Genomic DNA, 19,815 nt, shown 5'->3' with positions numbered 1-19,815 from the left:
TCTCTCTGGGATTTCCAGTAATTTCTTCACTCAAACCAAATTCCATTATAACAATCTGAATGTCTGCTGGTGCTCTTTAGATTGGGGTTTTGTGGACTTTTTGAATCTAAGGCAGAAGAAGTTAATACCTAGTCAGAATCAAGCTGTCGACTGGGACTCAGGGTCTTCTTATAAGCTGATTGGTTGTTTGCAAAATTCATTTCCTTCTCAAGCTTTTCACATGTCTGGTTCCATCTTTAAACTAGTAAAGGTGGCTAGAATCCTTCTCATACTTCCCATCTCTCATCTCTTTCTGCCACATTTCTCTGACTCTAGCTAAAGAACGTTCTCTACTTTTAAAGGCTCATGGGATTAGACTGGGTAACACAGAGTACTCTCTATCTTACAGTTTCGTTTTTTTAAAAGATTTTATTTATTTATTTATTTATTTATTTATTTATTTATTTATCTATTTATTCATGAGAGAGGCAGAGACACAGGCAGAGGGAGAAGCAGGCTCCTCGCAGGGAGTCCAATGCAGGACTCAATCCTTGGGCCCTGGGATCACCATCTGAGCCAAAGGCAGATGCTCAACCACTGAGCCACCTAGGCATCCCTATCTTAAAGTTTCTAACCTTAATTACTTCTAAAATGTCTCTTTGCCATGTAATATAACATACTTTAGAGTCCATGGATTAGGATTTGGACATCTATGGGGGCGGGGCATGATGCTACAGAAACCTACAGATAAAAATATATCATGGACATTCAGAGGAAGGGTGGGGTGATCAGTTCTAATTAGAACTGTCATGGAAGATCAAAACCACAAAGAGATATCACTTCACACTATTGAAGGGCTGCCATCAAAAGACAAGAGATAATGTGTATTGGCAATAATGACAAGAGAAAGGAACTACTGCACTGTTGGCAGAATGCAAATTGGTGCAGCCACTATGATAAACATGTATGTATGGATTTTCTTAAAAAGAATAGAACTATCATGTGGTCCAGCAATCCCACTTCTGTACATATTATTTCCAAAGGAAATGAAATCAGGATCCCAAACAGATATCTGCACTCCCATGTTCGGTGCAGCATTATTTGCAAGAGTCAAGATATGGAAATAACATAAGGATCCATCAATGAATCCTGAACAATGAACAAAGAAGATGTGATAAATATATATAGTAGAATATTTTTCAGCCCTGAGAAAGAAGGAAATCCTGCCAATTGTGACAACATGGATGGACCTTAAGGGCACTAAGTTCCCTTAAGTAAAGTAAAGTAATTCAGAGAAAGTCAGATAATGTATGATATCACTTATATGTGAAATCTGTAAAAGCTGAACTCATAGGATCAGACAATAGAATGATGGTTACCAGTATATGAGGTGAGGGCAGAGGAAATGGAGAGACACTGGCCAGAAGGTACAAATTTTCAGTTAGAAGATGAATCCATTTTGGGGATCTAATGTACAGCATGATCATATATAATCATATATATGATGATATTGTATTTTATACTTGAAAGGGATTAAGAAAATAGATCTTAAATATTCTCACCACAAAAAAGAAATGGTAGTTATGTGAAATGATGGTGGTGTTAGTCAACTCTAGAGGAGTGATGATTTTGCAACATGTAAGTATATCAGATGAATGTGTCATCCTCCTTAAACTTACACAGTAGTTAATATGTCAATTAAAAATAAATAAATAAAGGGATGCCTGGGTGGCTCAGTGATTGGGCATCTTCCTTCAGCTCAGGACATGATCAGGAGTTCTGGGATCGAGTCCTGCATCGGGCTCCTGCATGCAGCCTGCTTCTCCTCCCTCTGCAAATGTCTCTGTCTCTCATGAATAAATAAATAAAATCTTAAAAAAAATAGGTAAAATTTTCTAAAACTGTTAGAAAAAGAACCATTATATAAGAACTATATAAAGGAGGTGGGACCTTGGGTTTCCGGCTGGGCCTTAAGTTTTGAGTAGAATTTTGACTGCTGGAGCTGAAGCTTGAGAGCATAGAGATCTGAACATGGGAAAGTATGAGAGTTTGGAAGAAATAGTGGCTAGTCAAATTTGGGGCATGAAAGATGAAAAAGTAGGTTGGAGCCAGGGAGTGGAGTATCTTAAATTATGGGTCAAAGGTTTACTCTTATTAAGAATATAACCTGTACCTTGAAGATATTAAATAAAAATAAATACTAAAATTTAAAAAAACGCATTTCTTAAGTGCTGCAAGTGAATTCTGAGAAAAGTCAATTTTGCAATGATTAGATAAATTTATCTGCAGAAAGCATAATGTTACTGATATGGTTTGGGTTGTGGGAAGAGTCTGACAATTGAGGAAGCCAAATGCAGAAAGAGCACCTCTTAGCAACTCCTAAATAAGGACTTCCCATTAAGGTTTTAATATTTTCTGTGAAATAAAGGCTTCAGATTTTACAGATGTTCATGTTCAATTATCATTGTGCCTGCTTTTACCACAAATATGAATGACTTGCAGGTTCTTTTCCCTTTTATTCATGAAAATAATCAAATGTGTTGTGATTTGAAAAACCTAGAGATAAAAATATTCAGAAGATGTAATAGAAGATCTTGTTTACAGCAGCAAAAACAAAGATAAAAGGGGATAAACAAAAAATATGCAAGACTTACATAAAGAAACCTTTCAAATGCTATCAAAGAATATGAAAAAAGACTTGAACTGATGGAAAGATGGATTATGTCCTAGATCAAGAAGACTCAATATCATAAAGATATTAATTCTTCCTATGTTAACTTAAAATTGAATGTTATAATACCAATAAAATACTGACAGTCTTCATTATTTTTTAAACTGGACAAACTGAATATAAAATTCACATGGCAAAATAAACAAGAATATCTCCAAATCAAAAACTCTAAAAAAGAAAAATTGAGGTGAAACTAACCATACCAGATAGTAAATCATACCCTAAGTTTCAATAATTTAAGTAATATGAAGATGCAGAAATAGACCCAAATACATGCTAAATGATAAAGAAATCAATGTAGGTTAGTGGAAAAAATGCAAATTCATCAATAAGTTAGTCAAAAAATCCAGTTGTATTGTGACAATTGGATGGCTATCTAGAAAGAAACTTTTATCTATACCTCATGCTGATCTACAGAGTACATTCCAAATGGATCAAAAGTGTAAATGTAAACCATGAAATCATAAAAGCACTAGAACAATCTGTAAACAAAGTCCTTTGTGATCTTGGAAGATCAGAAGTTATAGAAGAAAAAGTGTGATTATATCAAAATTTTGTTTAGAAATGAAAGTAACATAAGCTAAGCCAAAACCTGTGAATTAATTGATACTATATTTGCAATAACATTTAAAATAATAAAAATATTAGAAACATTTAAGAATTTCCTCTGTGGGAACCAGTTAATCGTGTTTGATTCACATAATGGAATACTATGGGGAGATAAAAAAGAAAAATGGTGTTCTCTATGTATTGATATCAAAAGAACACCAAGATGTATTATGAAGTGAAAAAAGCAAAGTATAGACCACTGTTTTAGTATGCTATCTTGTATATAAAAAGGGGGAGAAGATATAAATTATTCGCTTGTATAGCGATGAAGAAACTTTGGAGGTATATATGAGAAACCAATAATAGTGCTGATCTTAAGGTTGAGAAATGGAGAGGAGACAATCACAGGTGATTGAGGTGAGGGTAGTATTTTCTTTTGAATCCATTTTATTTATTTATTTTAATTTTTATTATTTTTAATATTTTATTTATTCATTAGAGACACACACAGAGAGAGGCAGAGACCCAGGCAGAGGGAGAAGCAGGTTCCCTGTGGAGGACTCAATGTGGGACTCCACCCCAGGACCCAGGATCATGAACTGAGCCAAAGGCATACATTCAACCACCTAGGTGCCCCCCCCCTTTTTTAAAAAAGATTTTATGTATTTATTCATGAGAGACAGAGAGAGAGAGAGAGAGAGGCAGAGACACAGGCAGAGGGAGAAGCAGACTCCATGCAGGGGGCCCGATGCGGGACTTGATCCCAGGACTGCAGGATCATGCCCCGGGCCAAAGGCTGGCTCTAAACCACTGAGCCATCCAGGTGTCCCTAGGTGCCCCTTTTGAATCCCTTTTAATACCATTTTATTTTGTATTCTTGATTTAAAATTTTAAATAATAAAAAAGTCTAATAATATCTCTCTTTTTCCAGGCAACTCTAATTCATTTTATTAATTATCATAGGGAATATTGCTAACCACAGAATTCCTTCAAAGGAATGCTTAGTTTGACAAAGGTAAAGTCCTTCTGAGTTTTGGCTCTAATGGCTGTCATACCACTTCTGAATAATTGGTTACACTCTTGAAACTCACTGAATCCATCCACTGAATCCACCTGTAAAATGAAACTTGAGGGATCTGGTGAGCCATGCAGTGAGCTCTGGGGCCAGGAATTACATAAGTCAATCCATGACAAGGATAAAGAGCTGGTCAGTATAAATTACATACTACTCAAAGTTGGCCAGGCTCTGCATTCTGAATTTATTTCTCTCCTTGTCTGGTCTCAGTGAATCTATCTTGACCTCTTGCTTCTCCAGAGCCCTGGGAATTCTGACATGGTACAAAGGAGGGAAATAGGAAATTAAGTGGGGGCCAGAGGTCAGGGGAGGGCAGTTGCCATTCTTCCCTGTTATGTAAATAAATGGTACTTTTTGGTTAATGGGATACGCTGGAGAAACTGCCTTATAGCTCCATTTAAAACCATTTTAATATTGTGCTTAGGTGTCTTTCTTTAAAAAGTAAAATTCTTGGAAAAGAGGCCTGGATCCTTTCAAATAATGGCAAGGTGTGACTCTGAAGACCATTTGTGTGCGTATGGAGAGAAGTGGGCAGGCTTAGAATAAATGAAATTCCATTCCAATTAAAAAGGGATTCTTGGAAGCACCTCAAGCAAGCTAGAATTACTGTCATGCCTGTTGATGTTTTAATCTCTCCTATTCTATTGGCTGAAAGGCCTAGGAAGGAGCAGAGAAATAAGGCAAGTAATCTGAGAAAGCAAATGCTAGTGGATTTTTTTTTTCTTTATAAATTTTAAGTGGAAAGAGGCTGGCTGAAGCTGAGGTGGGATTATGGTATAAATGGTCTGAGAAGAACAAAGACTCTGGTGGTTTTGATAACTGACCATGGTGGATAAGATTTTAATTCCTTAAAGAAGCCCTAAAAAAATGAAGAAATCAGATTGCAAGGAACACACTCAGGCTCTGAAGGGAAACTCAAGGTTAAATAAAGTGAAAGCAACATTGCTGAAGATGAGTTAGAAAATATCCATTCTTACCTGGTGTCTTTCCGTTTTTTCTCCAAATTGTGCATCTTGTTTGAAGCGAGTATTTCTTCATGTTTCTGCTTTCTTGTTTAATAGAGAATTCTATTTCAGGCAAAGCCTGAGTAGAAAATGTAGCAAAATCCGGTGACTGACTTATTCATGCCTGTGGGAAGCTAGCCATTCAGATCTCAAAGCTAAGACAGCGCTCTGAATAGGATGACACTTCAGTCAAACAATGGGCATGGATCAGGAGACATTTAGAGGCCACTGACATGCTAGCGTGAACATGCAAGCCTACAAAATAACCTTGGCAAATACCAGAGAGTGTAAAAATACCTTTTTGCGGCGTCTGTGTCTTAGAGCATCACGCTGAAATGGACTGTTTTTGAGTAGTTGCAGTTTTCAAAATGAGAATGAGATCTTAGGACTTTAGAGCCTAAGTAATAAGAAAAGCAGCAAAAAAAAAACTTAGGAATGACAATTAAAGTACATTTCATGCTTAACTGTGCAACTTCAAAGCCGGTAATTTTAATCTCTGTATTAACACCACAATTTTCAATAGGTTGAAATGACAGTGGAATTCATTTTTCAAATGTCACCTTTTACAGAATCTGGGTCCATAAAACAAACAAAATATGGGGATTTTAGTAGTTTTAACCAATTTCATAAGTGCCCATTTTTATTTATTTATTTATTTATTTATTTATTTATTTATTTATTTATTTATGATAGTCAGAGAGAGAGAGGCAGAGACATAGGCAGTGGGAGAAGCAGGCTCCATGCACTGGGAGCCCGACGTGGGATTCGATCCCAGGTCTCCAGGATCACGCCCTGGGCCAAAGGCAGGCGCCAAACCGCTGCGCCATCCAGGGATCCCCATAAGTTCCCATTTTTAACAGTTTTTTATTTACTTCTAAAACCAGAGAAAATGACCAGGCTGTTTTGACAAACAGGATCATTTGAATGCCAGGGTTGTGATCTCAAGTAGTTATGACAGAGCCATTTTTATCATCTTTAACACTCTACGGATTTTTGTTTTTTTGTTTGTTTATTTGCAAGATAGAGGGAAAATCCTCTCTTACTAAATCAGAGCAAAGCAAATTAACACTTTTCTAAACTACTCCCTTTGCATTCTCAGCGTAGTGGGCAATTGAGTCTGAAATACAACAGAGGATGCCAAATGCTTTCCTGCATTTACTCAGTAACATTATCTAACTATTGCTCACACAATTAAGTAGATTAAGTGCTCAAATTTCAGAGAATTTGATAAAAATAATAATTTTTTGGAACAAATTGTTTAAAAACTTATAATGTGATGTTTGGTTTGTTTGTTTGTTTGTTTGTTTATTTAAAAAATCTTTTGTATAATGCTTGTCTCTATCAGGGGCACAGGTGGCTCAGTCCATTAAGCTGTCTGCCCTTGGCTGAGTCATGATCCCAGGGTCCTGAGAATTAACTTCCCTCCCCCACTGCCCTGTCAGGGTTCCTTGCTCAGTAGGGAGTCTACATCCCCCTCCCCCTCTGCCTCCCTCCCCACTTATGCTCTCCCTCTCTCAAATGAATAAATAAAATCTTTAAAAAAATAAAGTTTCAAAATAGTAAAATGGATTTCATTTTGTGTGTTAAGATTTGATTTCAGTGCTCATATTGTCTGCTGTTAGAAAGATGTTACTATTGCAACCTGCATAGCCTAATGAATAGTATTCATATTGTAAAAATTATTGGCAAGACACAAAAACTGATGCAAAATGTATAATCTAATGTGACGGACATGCACAGCACCAAATAATTAATAAAAAAGACATGTATACAAAACCACATAAAAATTTTAAGATTAATGTTGCATTTACAAGAAGTTCAACTATATGCAAGAACTGTCAAAGTAAACATTATTTTGAAATTTTTACCTATATGATTTCATCAGAGTACAAGATCACACATTGATGTTCTGTAATGTGTTAAAATATGGTATTAGACACTTTTGAACAAGTGGGTTTGCGGGTCTGTTACAGTTTAAATAACATCTAAAATGTATGAAGTAAGGTTTGACTTCAACAATGATGCAACGTAGGAAGCACATTTTGAAATATCTTTTAAGATATCTCAATAGTGGAGTTAGAGTTTTGGGACCTAGGGTTGGAAACAATTAGTACAAGCCTAAAATCCTGAGCTTTCATGTTGGTGTATAAATCCCATAAATCTCTTAATCACTCCTAGGGCAAGCTTTCATCTAATTTTCCCAAGAGAGAGTTATCAAAGCAATTCTCTGAGTTGAATTAGGGCATGTTGGAGCTCTTTGGAGGATAGACTTCTTATAGTTCTCATAAATCAATATGTATCCCAGGCTTGCCTAATATAATAATTGTGTTAAATCCATTTTTTTTCAGAATGTTGTGCTATGACATTATCACAAAATGTTACCGCAAAATGGTTGAATTTCTTTTCCAAAAAATATAAAGTTAAGCCTTCTGTAAGTAAATCATAGAGGACATTTTATAAAGCTATCTCATAGTATGTTTTTGTGGCTTGGCCTTTAATGTTACCTCTTGTCTATATCAATTAAATTAAGTAAAATTAGTATTTTACTTAAGATGTCATGAACTGCAATAATTATTGATGATACAATGCCCTAACTTTCTCAGCAGGATGGCAATCCAGTCAGAAGCATAGAAAATGCTGATGTGTCTCCTTCCCATACCCAACGTGACTTAAAGAGGAAAATACTGGAGTACATAGTTACAGCCCTATTACAACTTTTACTTTGTATGTCAATTAGCATGAAATGGAACTCACTAAAAAAATGTATTGTCTTCATATTTCAGTGTATTCTCCTTCCTGGTGTTCTATTTTAGAAAAGTGATAAACTCTGGTTCCCATCTCCTAGTCAAACATAAGCAATGCAAAAGCAGTCACTTTCTTCTAAAGCATCCACACTAATGATCAAGCCATTTTTCAGTCTTGACTTTTAGTCACATTTTCTTCATTATGATAATTTATCAAGTAATCTGTGAAAACTAGTATCATAGCTCTTGCATTCTGCTAACTAGATGTGTGAGCTGTATGTACACTTTCCCATCTTCTTCATGTCTTGTCCTTACGTTGATCCGTGAAGTACTAAGGAAAATAAATCTTGAAAAAAAAAAAAAAAACCTATTGTGGTAAGAACACCTCGCATGAGATCTACCCCTTAACAAATTTTTAAGGGATCAATACATTATTGTTGAGTATAGGTACAATGTTGTATTCTTTATACCACTGTATTTTAGGAGCCATGCAAGGTTCCTTTTTTTTTTTAACATTTATGTATTTATTATTACAATTTTTAAAGTTTAAATTCAATTAACCAACATATAGTACATCATTAGTTTCAGATGTAGTATTGAATAATTTATCAGTTGCATATAACATCTAATACAACACCTAGTGCTCATGACATCATGCAAGGTTCCTGACTGGGTATAGTGGATAGTACCATAAGAAGACAAAAAGAAGTTCAGGAAGGTAGGCTCACTGGTAAGGAGCAGGGAATATATATTACTATATTACAGAGTTGAATCCAGCTAAAAGACTAAAGGATTCTCTGGACAACCGGATTCAGCAGTCAAGTTTAGCCTTCTTGCTCAGATGTATTTTAGCTGGACAGAAAATTCTTATACAGTATCTATTAAATAAATCCGTCTACTGCCCAGATACGGGAAAACGTTGTGTTAGCAGATTCTCAGTACTGTAGGAACTCCATTTTTCACCAAGGCATAATAAAGAGCTTTCTGCTAGAAAGCTAATCCTTGTTTACTGCTGACCTAGTGAGGGACTGGAAGAAGGTCTGTTAATTCGAATGAGAAAAAGCTGCATAATTATTTATTCTTGTTTTTAGAATGTACTTACACACACACACACACACACACACACACATATATATTTGAATTTGTCCTTCATTCTAGAAATGTCCATTACTTTACAAAAATAGTAAAACCACACTAAACTCAATAGTAATTCGACTATGATTATCTGACTCAAAAGACAACAAATTTATGCTTCTCACTCTTTCTTTGCTGATCAGTTCTTCCAGTGTTAGTGTAGCGTCCCAGTGACTGAAGCAAAGTCACAGCCTTGAAAGAATTGATTTATGTCCTTGCATCTACTAGCCCCCACCTTCCTGGTCACGTAGGGAAAATGAAGTACTCTGCCATATATATTTCAACTTTCAGAAAAAAGAATTATTCACATACATTGGAAAGCTCTTAAATAAGTAGAGCAGATGGTACTGTCAAAAACATTTTGAAGGGATAACTTAGCATGATTCAACAGATAATCTCCAAAGGTAAGGTATCTAGGCTGTGCCTCATTTATCCCATCTTTCACAGGTAACATGGGGGTCTAATAATTTTATCCATTCTTGCTTCCTCATTTGGCTTCACATAACATATAATTTTTTTCCCGGTGGATCAAAGACCTAAGTATGAAAAGCAAAACTTCTAAATTTTTTTTTTAGGAGTTAGAAGAATATTTTTTGATGTTGATTCATAAGGAACAAGATTATGCAAAAAGATTGACAGATTTGACTACATGAAAATGACAACTTGTAAATAAAAAACAACCGTAAACTAAGTTAAAAGACAATAACACATGGAAAGATATTTGCAAGATTTTAACAGAAATAGTGTCACTATCCAGAACCTATACATAATTCCTACCAAACAGTAAGAAGACAACATAATAGAAAGAGGCAAGATACATATGGATAGATAGATCTCTGATGCAAAAACCTAATAAACATGTTAAAAGATGCTCAACTTCACTAGGAATTTGGAGGATGCAAATTAAAACTACAATGACAGGGGGATCCCTGGGTGGCTCAGTGGTTTAGCGCCTGCCTTTGGCCCAGGGTGCGACCTGAAGTCTCAGGATCGCGTCCCGCGTCGGGCTCCCTGCATGGAGCCTGCTTCTCTCTCTGCCTGTGTCTCTGCCTCTCTCTCTCTCTCTCTGTCTATTGTGAATAAATAAATAAAATCTTAAAAAAAAAAAAACTACAACGACATTTCATGCTCTAAAATTTAATAGTTGATTCATACCAGATATTAGCCAATATAAGGTAAAAGAGGAAAACCTTCCTGAACTCTTGGCAGAAGTGGAAATTAATACAACCACTTGGAAAAGTAAAGTTGGTAATAATTATTAAAGTTGAAGATAAGCATTCCTATTTTCAGGTATCTACCTTAACCCTTGTGCATGAACATATGGAACACATGCAAACCATCATTACAGCAATGAGAACAACCAGGGGAATGGACACATAAGTGGTAGAAATCTACATGGCAGCTAAAATGAATGAATTTGTCTCATATGTATCAAAACATAATGTTGGGTGAAAATAAAGTCTCATTTAATGAAATTATTAAAATAAGCAGAAAAGTACACAGATTAATATGCTATATATTCAGGTGTCTATGACCCAGAATGTATAGATGTTAACTTTTGCTATGTCTGCTTTAGCAATTATTTTTAAAGAAATAAAATATTACAGACAAGTTTGAAACACCTTTTTTACTTCCTCTGGACCTCGCCCTTTCTGTGTTTCTCTCTCTAGAGGCAGCCTCTTTCCTGAGGATGGTTTGTATCTTATCTGTCCATATCTGTATATATTTGTACATAAACGATATTTAAATATTTTATATAGGTGGCATATTTTAGTAATTTCATAACTGACAAAATGGTAGCTATTCATCTTAAAGATAAACTAATAATGAGTTCAAAGACACAAATTCACCAACTTTCAAAACTTACCTCCCAAAATAACTATTGATAAAAGAAAATATCTTAAAAATTAAATAACTGACTTTTAAAATAATAAAAATGGAATATTATAGTAGGACTTATGGAATGTGGTCAGTATGTTCCTTAGGCAAAAATTGGATGCATTTACCTTAAGAATTAATTCAGAACAACTATTTTAAAACCTGAGGCAAGTAGCTGGAGGGAATGATAAAGATGACTGTAGAAAAAAATTGTTTAAAGATTTTATTTATTTATGCATTAGACACAGAGAGAGAGAGAGAGAGAGAGAGACAGAGAGAGAGAGAGAGTCAGAGACACAGGCAGAGGGGGAAGCAGGCTCCATGCAGGGAGCCGGATGTGGGACTCGATCCAGGTCTTCAGGATCGCACCCTGGGCTGAAGGCAGTGCTAAACCGCTGAGCCACTAGGGCTGCCCAAAATGAGCATTTAAAAAAAAAAAAAACTAAGAACAAAAGAATAAAACCTAGTAAGTGAAATTTTGAAGAAAAAAGATGTAACCATAGAGAAAACAGAATTAAAAATGAACAGAGAATACTATAGAAACTCTCCTATTAGGTTTAAATGGGCATTTTAATGAAATTTAATGCTCATTACCTATTTAAATATCTCTTTAAAACTAATATTCAAACTAATTATCTTTCGTAAATCAACAAGTTTCTATCTCAAATCTGTATCTAATGTCATACATAAGGATGAAATGCTAGAGGCATTTGTGTTAAATTAGAAATGAAACCAGAATTCTATATTTATCATTGTTCTTGAAATTCTAGAAGAGAAAAAAAAATCCAGAAAAACGTTGTATATGTGGGGTAAAATAGAATAAATTATTATTTGCAGGTGACGTATTTTTTAATTTTTATTTTTTTAAAGATTTATTTATTTATTTATTTATTTATTTATTTATTTATTTATTTAACAGAGCAAGAGAGTACAAGCAGGGGAAGCAGCAGAGGGAGAGGGAGAAGCAGGCTCCCCACTGGACAGGAAGCCCAATGCAGGGCTCGATCCCAGGGCCCTGGGATCATTACTGGAGCTGAAGGCAGATGCTTAACTGACTGAGCCACCCAGGTGCCCCTGCAGTTGATGTATTTTTATTAAAACAACAACAACAACAATAACCCAACAGGATCAATTGAAAGTCTCTTAAAGTTGATAACAGTATAATAGCAATTGGAGATACATATATCTCCAATTATATACATCCAATCTTTCTATAAAATACGTATATGTTATATTTACACAAAAAGTATATTTTTACATATATTATGTACCTATACATATGTATATACGTATATAATATGTATCTTAGTATATTTTCAACACATCAGTCAAAAAATATAATTGAAAAAGAAAAAGAATATTATACACACACACATCTACACACATCTCTCTCTCTCATTAAGAACAAGAACACCACCTTGGGATAAATGGCAATATTAATAAAATGTATGGGAAAAATACCCTACTGGTTAAAAGAATCAACTTGTATACACTAAGAAAAAGCAGATATCACATGTTTTTAAAAAGGAGGAATAAATATCGGAAGGGAAATTTTTATTCATGAATTAAAATATTAATACATTCAGTTTTTTCATTTGACAAAATGATTCTAAAATTGATCTTGAAGATTAAATGGGTGAGCCTACAGCCCGGTGCCTAAGGCATAGTAAATACTCCAGCTATTGGCTTTCTTAACATGGCAACCGGCAATATTAAAGTTACTGATCTAGTCTCAGCCAACCTGGACCTGGCTAGAAACAACTGAAGGCACATTCTCTCCAGTCAGACTTGCTTTTGAGAGGAAAACTGAAAAAGGGGTTGTGTCTCATATCCATCAGCAGTAGACCAGAATTTTCACCTGTGGTCATGCCATTCAGAGAATACTCTTTAGCATTGAAAATGAACTAAATGCAGCCATATTCATTAAAGATAAACCTCAAAAGACATAATGGTAGGAAAAAAAGTAACTCCCAGAGGAATCTAAGCAGTATCCTTCCATTTAGATAAAGCTCAAAACAGAAATGCTAAACAACATAGTGTTTAGAGATACACAAATAGAAAGGAAACTTTTAAAGAAGAGGAATGATTATCACAAAAGCCAGAAGAGTGGTTATCTCTGGGAGCAGACTGGGTCTGTATTAACAGTCACATACAGAGGCCTTCTAAGACATTGGCATGTTCACCATCTTGAGTGATCTGTAAATATGTATTTTCTATATTCTTTTGTATGCATGATATACTTTAAATTGGGGGGGAAATGGAGAAATGGTATGAAAAATAAGAATTAGAACATCCTTCTTTCTCTGTATAATATCTGCATCTTAATTTTCCTAACCAAAGCATCACAATTAATTACACCTTTACCTATCTCTTTTGTAGAGATATCAGTTGGTCCCTTTCTATCTTTTGCCACAGTTATTTTTTTTTTTTTAAGATTTAATTTATTCATTCATGAGAGACAGAGAGAGAGGCAGAGGCAAGGCAGAGGGAGGAGAAGCAGGCTCAAGGCAGGGAGCCTGATGCGGGAATTGATCCTGGGACTCCAGGATCACGCCCTAGGCCAAAGGCAGGCGCTAAATGGCTGAGCCACCCAGGGACCCCCATTGCCACAGTTTTTTTTTTTTTAAATTAAAAAATACTATTTATAAATTCACAGGGAGTTGCAAAGATAACACAGAAAGGTTCATGTATCCTTACCTGTGTTTCCTCAATGGTTATGGCTTAGAGTTAGAGTACACTTTCGAATCAGTAATGAGACAATATGTGTAGAGGTCTCCCATTTTATTATAGGTATAGATTTGTTTTTGGCTTTTACAAATAAAACTGCTACGAACAATCGTATATAGGTGTTTGGGTGTATGTACGTTTTATTTATTTTTTTTATTTATTTATTTATTTTTTTTGTATGTACGTTTTAATTTGCTTGGGACAAATACTCAGGAGCATAATGCTGGATAATGTGGCAAATATATGATTTTTTTTTTAAGACATGGCCAAATAATTTTCCAGAGAGGCTGTACCATTTACATGTATACTAGCAATGTATGGGAGATCCATTTTCTATGGGTCTTCACCAGTCTTGTCACTATTCTATCAAATTTTCCCATAGGTCCACAGTAAGAGCTCACTGCAGTATTAATTTACATTTCTGTAATGGCTTGTTGTGCTATTTTCCTATTGCTGCTATAACAAATAATCACAAACTTAGTGCCTTAAAAGAACAAATTCATTATCTTATGACTCAGGAGGGAGGTCAGAAATCTAAAATGGGTCTGTAGGGCTATGTTACTTCTGGAGGTGCTAGAGGAGAATCTGTTTCCCTCCTCTTTTCAACCTCTAGAGACTGCCTATAATTTCTTGTCTTGGGTCCTTTCTTGTCTTTGAATCTTATCATGGCATCTCTCTTCTCCTTTTTTTTTTTTTTAAGATTTTATTTATTTATTCATGAGAGAGAAAGAGAGAGAGAGAGAGAGAGAGAGAGAGAGATTGAGAGGCAGAGACACAGGCAGAGGGAGAAGCAGGCTCCATGCAGGGAGCCTGATGTGGGACTTGATCCTGGGTCTCCAGGATCACGCCCTGGGCCAAAGGCAGGCACTAAACCGCTGAGCCACCCAGGGATCCCCGCATCTCTCTTCTCTTATCTAGGCTCCTCCTTCCCTTGTGATTACATCAGGCCCACCTGCATAATGCAGAGCCACCATATCTCAAGATCTTTGATAACTTAATCACAACTGCAATGTTCCTTTTGAATATAAGATAACATATTCCTCGGTTCTGGACATCAAGATGATGGGCATTTCTGTCTACCAGAGCTCATAATGTTGAGCACCTTCTCATGTGTTCATTTGCCACCCATATATCCTCCTCAGGGCTCTCTTTTGTCATCTTCTACAAAGATTGTTTGGGTTTTGTTTTGTTTTGCTGTTGAGTTACGAGAGTACTTGGTATATTTTAGATCTTGTCAGATTTGAATATGGTCCTTGTCAGATATCTTTGAGTCTGTACCTTGTCTTTTCATCTTCTTAACAGAGTCTTTTACAGAGCAAAGGATTTACAATTGCTTTGATGGAGCCCAATTTATCGATTATTTTTTCTTTAGGAATCATGCTCTTGGTATCAAGTCTAAAAAGTCCTTGCCTACCCCTAGATCATGAAGATTTTCTCTTATATGAAAAAATCTCTTATAGTTTTAGATTTTATGTTTCAGTCCATGATCTGTTTTGACTTACTTTTTTATAGAAGGTGTAAGATTTAAATCATAGTTCTTTTGCTAACACTTTGTTTCTTTGCTGAAACTTTCCATTATTTCATCTGTTTCAAGTGTGTTTGTAATTACTTAGAAATGTTTTCATGATGGCCACTTTAAAATTCTTGTCGATAATTCTAACATCTGTGTCATCTTGGTGTTGGCATATGCTGATTGTCTTTTTTTATTCAAGTTGAGATTTGGTCTTTTGTATAACCAGTGGTTTTTGATTAAAGTCATATTGCCATTCCCTAGGTTTGAGTTCTTTAGCCTGTCTGCCTTTTTCTCTCTACCTTTCAGACTCTTCTGTCTGTTTTATATATTATGTCCACGGGTTGTAGATGTGCTTAGCAGGAGAAACAGAGACAGTTATGTCTATCTTTAAGAAGTGGAAGTCTCCACAAATTACTTTTAATGGCATTTTGGTTATTGAACATCAGTGCACTGGGGTTTATAATTTTGAAATTTACCTCCAAAATCATACGATATAGATGTATTTTGTATTGAAGGAGTTTTTTAAATTAATTAATTAATTTAAAAAAGATTTTATTTATATGAGAGTGAGCAAGAGAGAAAGAGAGAGCACAAGCAGGAGGAGAGGCAGAAGGAGAGGGAGAAGCAGATCCTCCTGCAGAGCAGGGAGCCCGATGCCAGGCTCAGTCCCAGGACCTGGGGACCATGACCTGAGCTGAAAGCAGATACTCAACCGACTGAGCCACTCAGGCACCTCTGGATTGAAGGGGTTTTAGATATTAATAATTAATGCAACTTCCAATATCTTCCTAGATAGTCCTAAGAGTTTTCAAAGTCAGTTGATTCAGAAAAAGTTAAGTATTCTAGCATTTTATGTGAATCTCACCCATATAATACCCTAACCCATATATCTTTAACCAGAGTTGTCATGTTTGGTTGTATAGATTGTGTACTGCACAACTCCATGGTGTAGGGTGCATTCACAATGTTTTCTATTGTAAATAGGATACAGGAAAGGAAAAATTATCATAGTACCTGGCTTCTAGTCCACCATCACCTTTTACGGTCTTCAATAATCTTAAGTATTCTTATTTGGTTTACTAGAGCAGAATGACTTGTTCAGAGTTATCCAGCAATCCTCAGGTGCAAAGTTAATTGGATTCTAAATCTCCAATCCTCTCTCTTCCTTCCATACATAAACACATTGCTTAAAAAGGACCACTGGGAGCCCTAGACTTTTTAAAGGCTGCAGTGATAGAGACAAAAGGAAGTAGAGGGAGGGGATTCACAGCTGACAGCAAGGTGATATTTCCATTAGGATTTTCTTCCATTTCAAGTTCCAATTGGAGGCCTACATACGTCTGGCTTGGGTAAGGAGCAAGTAGTTCCCAGCCTCATTTTTAGACTCTCACTATATTCTCATGGGTTGGAGGTTCCATAAGGGAAGTGATAACACTTTACTCCCACCCTGCCTGAGAGGGGGGTCAGAAGAGTTGCCATTGAGGGGAAAGAAATGCTGTGAAAGCCAGCAGTGCAAGAGAAGGCTAAATGTTTTTCTCTTCTCTCCTGTTCAAGTGGTACATAAGTAGGAATATAATCCTTTCATTTTTATCTGTGTGTGTGTGTGTGGGGGGGGGCAATGACATATGGAGTAAAGTATGGGGATAGCATTTATATTTTAAAGCAGGAAGCATAAGCATCTGTACAAAGGACTTTGCATTTTTACCTTAAAAATACAAAAGTACCTGAAGAAGGAGAAATATGTGAGTAAATGTGGTATCTTGATTTTTTTTTTTTTACTAATATTACTGACAACTACAAACAACACTAAACTAAAAGATCAATTAAATGGAAGTGCCAATGTGTTCTAAATAACTGAATTTATAATGTAAAATATCGATTTTTCAGGGATATCTCTAAACATTCTTGGAAGAATCAAGTATTTCTTGGCAGTTAAAAAACATTCATTTAAAAGGAATATGACAAATTAATTACAAATTAGTTTTAATTACTAGCACCTAGAGACCCCAAACTTATAAACAGTACCTATTTATAAATAACTAAAATCAAAGAGACTATTTTAATTTTAATTTGTTTAATTTTTAAAAATATTTAATTTATTTATTCATGAGACACAGAGAGAGAGGCACAGACACAGGCAGAGGGAGAAGCAGGCTCCATGCAGGGAGCCTGACGTGGGACTTGATCCCAGGTCTCCAGGATCAGGCCCTGGGCTGAAGGCGGCTCTAAACCGCTGAGCCACCAGGGCTACCCCAAAGAGACTATTTTTAAAGTAGTTTTTGTAAATCATATCTTTCTGGCACTAGCTTAAAATAATGAAATTTTACTTTATCTCAAACTCAAATTCTGATAATGTAGAAGTCAGTTTCTCTGGGTCTCAGGACTATAAAATGGATGCTTGCCTGCTTTAGCCATTTAATAAGATAACTGTGAATGTAAAATCATGTAGGAATTTGGAAAGTATTTTAAAGAAATGTGTAAGTGATTGTCAATTTATGCTATTGACTTAAATATTCTTAAGATTAAGGCCAAAAACGAACATGAACTAGAAAGCATTACACAATCTGGACCCCCTTGTCTACCCTGCCAACATCAACCCCATGGCTCACTCTCTCCGACATGGCACCACTCTATGGCTGGAGCATGTGGGGACCACCTACATGCTAACTCTTTCCTCCCCCAGAGCAGAAATGGTTGTAGGCAAATAATATGAACAATTCTAGGAATTGGCCTCAGAGATATCCTGCACTGAGAATGATTTCAAGAAACAGAAAGAAGAAGGTCATATGTTAATGACATTGCAATGACAAAGTCCAGTGACACTTGGCCTTTATGCTTCCCTTTAACTAATTGCTGTTGCAGCTATTGCTGGAGGGGGCGTTTATCCTCTTAGGTAGAATTCTCCTTAACTGTTGCATAACAAGGATTCTTTAAGGGCCTTTTAGACTTAAAGCAAAGAAAGCAAGGCCAATGCCATGGGCAATGGGACAGATGAAACCAAATTTTATCAACTGGAAAAACATATGGCTCCTTTAATATTGATAGTTTTATAGACTTTACATTTTAAAGTATGGAACTCTGCTAATTTTCTTGGTGGGAGATGTGAAGATCACTCTAACTCTTTCCCTTCTGAATTAGCTTGCTGGGGATGCCATAATAAATACCACAGACTGTGTGGCTTAAAGGACAGAAATTAATTTTTTTCACAATTTTGGAAGCTAGAAGTCCAAGATCAAGATATTGGTTGGTTAGTTTCTTCTGAACCTCTCTCCTTGCCTGGCAGATGGTCTTTCCTCATGTCTTCATGTGACATTTCCTCATGTGTGTCTATTCCTATCTTGTCATCATTAAGGACCCTAGTCATATTGGATTAGGACCTACCTTAATGACTTCTTTTCATTTAACTGCCTCTTTAAAGGCCCTGCCTCCAAATATTATCTGAGGTATTAGGAGTTTGGATTTCAACATATGAATTTTGGGGCAACACAATTCAGTCTAATAACACCTCTCAAAGCTATTTCTGATAGGTCAGTTAGGCCATTTCAATGAACCATTCATAGTAACTTCTCAAGCATTAGTACCTTGATGGATATGGTTTCTATTCCTTGGACTTGACTACTGGCAAAATTCTCTTGGTCAGCTTTTAATTCTGTATGACAACAGTATGGTAATTCTGTATTTCAAAATACAGATCTCAAGATCATGTAGATTAGTATAAATTTTCCAAAACCTATACACATTCAGTAGTGTATCGTGTTTTTGTTATAATGGCTTTATAGAGATATAATCCATGTGCCAAAAAATTTCACATTTAAAGTGTAGAATTCAGTGACTTTTAATATATCCACAAAGCTGTGCAACCTAATTCCAGAAAGTTTTCATCCCCTGACCCTGCAAAAAAAAAACCCTCACGTTTGTTAGCAATCACTTCCCTCTTCCTCTTCCTCTAGCCTTTTGTAACTATTAACCTATTTTTCTGTCTTTATAGAGTTGTCTATTTCACAGAAATGGAATCATACAATATGTATGTGACTGTTTTCTTTCATTTAGCATAATGTTTTCAAGGTTAATGCATTTTGTAGCCTGTAACAGTATGTCATTCCTTTTTGTTGCCAAATAATATTCTATTGTATGGATATATGACATTTTGTTTGGATGTATCATATTTTGTTTATTCATTTACCAGGTGGAGGACATTTGTATTGTTTTCACTTTTCGCCTATTATGAATAATGCTGCAGTGAATATTCATGAACAAGTTTTTGTGTGGACATATGTTTTTAGTTATCTTGGGCATAAACTGAAGAGTAGAATTACGAGGTCATATGGTAACTATGTTTACATTTTGAGGAACTGCCAAATTGTTTTTCAAAGTGACTACAGCATTTTACATTTCCACCAGTAAGGAATAAGGGTTCTAAAACCTCCACATTCTTGCCAACACTTGTTATAGCCCATCCTTTTTATTTTAGACATTGTGGT

At 35.7% G+C, this 19,815-nt stretch overlaps 1 long non-coding RNA gene across 1 annotated transcript in view; it reads right to left on the bottom strand.

The window, feature by feature from the left end:
* The window catches only part of LOC118351624 (uncharacterized), a 107,542-nt gene extending 101,811 nt beyond the window's left edge, over positions 1-5,731 (bottom strand). The window contains exon 1 of the long non-coding RNA XR_007404323.1: positions 5,312-5,731. This is a non-coding gene — a long non-coding RNA (uncharacterized LOC118351624). The remainder of the gene's footprint in view (positions 1-5,311) is intronic.
* Positions 5,732-19,815: the final 14,084 nt, after the last annotated feature.

This window comes from Canis lupus, chromosome 20 (genome assembly GCF_003254725.2).
Source record: "Canis lupus dingo isolate Sandy chromosome 20, ASM325472v2, whole genome shotgun sequence".
In the NCBI taxonomy this organism is placed as follows: Eukaryota; Metazoa; Chordata; class Mammalia; order Carnivora; family Canidae; genus Canis; species Canis lupus.
This window is presented reverse-complemented; position numbering and strand designations above follow the sequence as displayed.